This window comes from Anser anser (assembly GCF_964211835.1).
Source record: "Anser anser genome assembly, chromosome: 18".
In the NCBI taxonomy this organism is placed as follows: Eukaryota; Metazoa; Chordata; class Aves; order Anseriformes; family Anatidae; genus Anser; species Anser anser.
The window spans coordinates 8,897,540-8,901,313 of record NC_139739.1 but is presented as its reverse complement, the minus strand read 5'-3'; positions in this window follow the sequence as shown (position 1 = coordinate 8,901,313).

Sequence of the window (3,774 nt, the reverse complement as noted above, 5' to 3'; positions counted from 1 at the left end):
ATAAATAAAAATCTGTAAAACACAACTCAAGGCTCAGAAAGTAGGGGGCAAATTTAAAATAAAACAACAACCCAACCTGCCACGTTATGCTATTTTAATACTAGTCTCATGGTTTGGGGGACTAAATCATAAACTTGGGTTTGACACTATATGAGTATGCCTTAAATATTTATTAAAATAAGTTGTGTTGTGATCTTCCTGTACATTCAATATAAAAATTAAGTCTTTATCACAACTGTCTAATGTGGAAATTTAGCACAGCATTTGTCCTCAGATCAGCCTAGCAGCATCTCTTTGTCTATTTTCTTCTTACGCCTTGGAGGAAGGATGGTATTCCCGGTTAGAGAAAAGGCTGGGAGTGGAGGGTTCAGTGCCACTGTTGTCAATAGCTTCCTGAATGAGCATCCTGTGGTCCTGCTGGGATCACAGTCCCCAGCTGCAGAGTGGAGCAAGGGAGACCTCCCTGCTTCCATGGGATGCTGCTGTGTTTAGCTCAGGAGTATTTGTAAAGCACTCAGCTCCTGGAGCAGGAGGAGTTACCAGAGCACCTGGCATTACACTGCACTAGTAGATCACCACATGCATTCCCATTAGATGCCATTTTTGTTCAGCATTCATCTGGCTTTGCTGTTTTATGGCCTGACTTGAAACTGCCTTATACTCTGCTATCAGCATGGGTGTTTATTGCTGGCAGTGGACCTGTTCAAAGAACAAACAAAGCCACAGCAGGATTCCTTCTGATATTATTTTGGCTCAGGTCTCAAATATGTACCAGAAATTAAAAAAATAAAAAAAAAGAGAAAAAAAAAGAAAGAAAAGAAAAAAGAAGTCAATGGCTTCGGGTTACAACAAGTAAGGAGCATAGCAACTTTTCCAGATGCAGACTGATTTCACTGTGCCCCTCCCCAGGAATATCCTTAGCTTCTGTGAACGGGTTATTGGAGGCAGATACATGAACCACTTGATAAAGAAAACATTGTGTGACACTTCAATGCATCCTTCTGGGATGCTGCTTAGCTTTTTTATTACCGGGACACTGCAAAAACCCAGCAAGGTACAAAGCAGGGTAAGAAGATAATGAGAATTTTCTGTCCAGTCTCTGCATGCTGACTGAGGGCTGTTTCAGATGGCATCGGGTTTCTTTAGCCTACTCAGAGCTTGAAAATATGCCCTTGATTTCAGCCCACAGGAACGTGGGCTTGTGCTGCTTTATTGTCTAATGGATCTTTCACTTGATCTCCTCATACAAACACGTTGAGCATGTGCTTGGGTCACTTAGAGAAAACTGAACCCAGCTCATGTTCTTAGAGTGTAATCCCTTAATATTGATTACTGTGTTGCACAGGGGCAACAGGTAACAAAATCCATGTGGATTCAGGCTGGCAGCTGATCGTCCCACACGCACAGTTCAGCTGGTGAGCTGCTTGCACTGTTGGGGCTGCTTTGCCTAATCGCTTGCCGCTGATGTATGAAACACATTAATATGTTGGGATAGAAATACCGGATTGCAGCAGTTGTTCATGTGAAGTGAACAGATGCAATGGAGGATTGTACGATGGCCTGCAATCCTCTTTAGATTTATCTTGTAGGCAGCTCATGTTTATCTTTTGCCAGCTCATGTTAGACCAGAGTATGGTAACCTTTAAGCCAGTGCTTGAGAAAAGTATTTTGTGAAATGAAAGCAAGCAACTAATTATAAAATGTAAGGGGGCTGATCTAATTATTTCTAAAACCAGATTTCCACTGAGCAGAGCAACCCTTGGATTAAATTTCACGTGAGGTTAGGGCCATGTCCTCTGTTTCCTGGCATTTTTCTCGGCTCAGTGGAAGCCCCATGCTCCCCTGTGGCTTTTGCCACTTGTATGCAATTTGTAACTGTATGCAGTTTGTAATTGAAGTGATTTTCAGGGAATACAGCATATGCTCGAATCAAATGATAATTAGGAGTCTCAAGACCTGTTGTAGTTTGAGGCTGATTTCTAAATATAAAGTATCCTGAGATGATCTGTAATGTCTGAGTGTCTCCTTGGTTCTGTTTAATGGGTGCTCAAATGCTGGAGGTGTGAATCACAGGAGCACAGACTAATGGGAACCCTTACAAACACTTGGGTCAGGATGAGTGACTGGTTAAAGGTATGGTCTAGTGCTTGGTGATTGCTGGCTATAAAGGGGTATCTTGCAGGGGAAGGGTAGGAGATGTCAGCTGGCTTTCTACTCTGCCTCCAAATATAGTAAGTGCAGATTTTACACCCAGATGAGTAGAGCTGCACATACAATACTGCTCATGCAATCACCATGCACTAGAGTATGAAGGTGCAATCCAGGATACTTAGGGGAGATGTGTCCCTTAAGATCACTGTATCATGTTACTCCCAACAACAACAAAAAAAGAGAGAGAGAGAGAGAGAGAGAGAGAGAGATGCTCTGAGGTTCATCTTACACGAAGCATTTGCTAGTTCTCTACTGTTTGATAATTAAGAGTATTTTTGTTACAAGAGTTCTACACGTACTCTTTAAATGAGCCCACATTTTCTAAAAGTTGTGTTCCCAGCAAAAAAACTCATATGCTTTTGACACTTTCATTTCCAAGCTAGACACTCTGAGATTGGATTTTTCACAGCAATTTTATCTGGAGTTGTTTTGGCATGAATTTCAAACCTGAATGCACCAGTATCCTTAGGCTATCTCGAGGATCTGATCTAAGAGGCATCTTCACACTTACCCTAAAAGGCTGGAGACTGTGTGCGCTGTTAGCTCATTTAAGACCTACAGGTTTGTGGCTTGCACTTGCAGGTCACTACGGATCCCTTACAAGCTAGTGAAAAAATGACCTTGAGTGTAATGCCAAATGCTGCTGAGAATCACTGTATCCGTCTGGATACTCATGGCTTACACTTTATAATTGTGGTTTCTTTTAATGATCGTTTCCAAGATGGTCTCAGGAACAAAGTGGTTCCAACATGACAGTAAGTGATCAAAATGTAACACACTGGAAGGGCTTGTATAAATGGCATTTAAGGCTGACATGTTGGGAAGCTGGTATGTTTGTTGTTGCTTAGGATATGACTTACTCATTGTTAATCATTAGTACACTATTAGCTTTAGCTAGCTCTTAACTCATTTCTATTACATTCAGTGTGTAATATTTGGATCTTCATCCAGACTTAAACTTTCCCCCTCTTCTGACCCCCTCCAATGGGGATAGAATATGACAAGGTTTTTTCCTGGTTCACATTCTAACTTTGAGCTGTTTAAAAGCTTCACTTGTCCAGATGCCTAGGGAGAAAGGAAGTAAGTCACCAGCCAGCTGGCCATCTCGGCTACCCCCAACATAAAAAGGGTCACTAGATCTCATCTGTTGATTCTGGCATCAACCCCCCTTAGGGATTTAGTCTTTTAGCTAACCAATTTTCAATCTAGAGAGCAGGAATTTCTCCATGTTTCTGGGCAAAAGCCTTCTTTGCCCAGATTTATACAGAGAAATTGTGCCACTTTTTTACTATTTCCTGAGCAGAGCAGTTATGGGCAAGCATTCCTTTAGATTTTGTCCTATTTGAGACATTTGCAAGATAAATACATACTGCCAGTGTTGCAAATGGAGAATTTGCGTCTCTCTGCATGTTCCCTTTCTCCCTGCTTCTTTCAGGCTTTGGCAGGTGTGGTCATACCAGGAGATTTGGTGTCTAAGTGACCTGGTTTACATGAGAGCAGCCCCATTGCTGGACATTCAAAGACTCTCATTTCTGCAGCTGCAGTCATGTTTAGAAGCTGCTT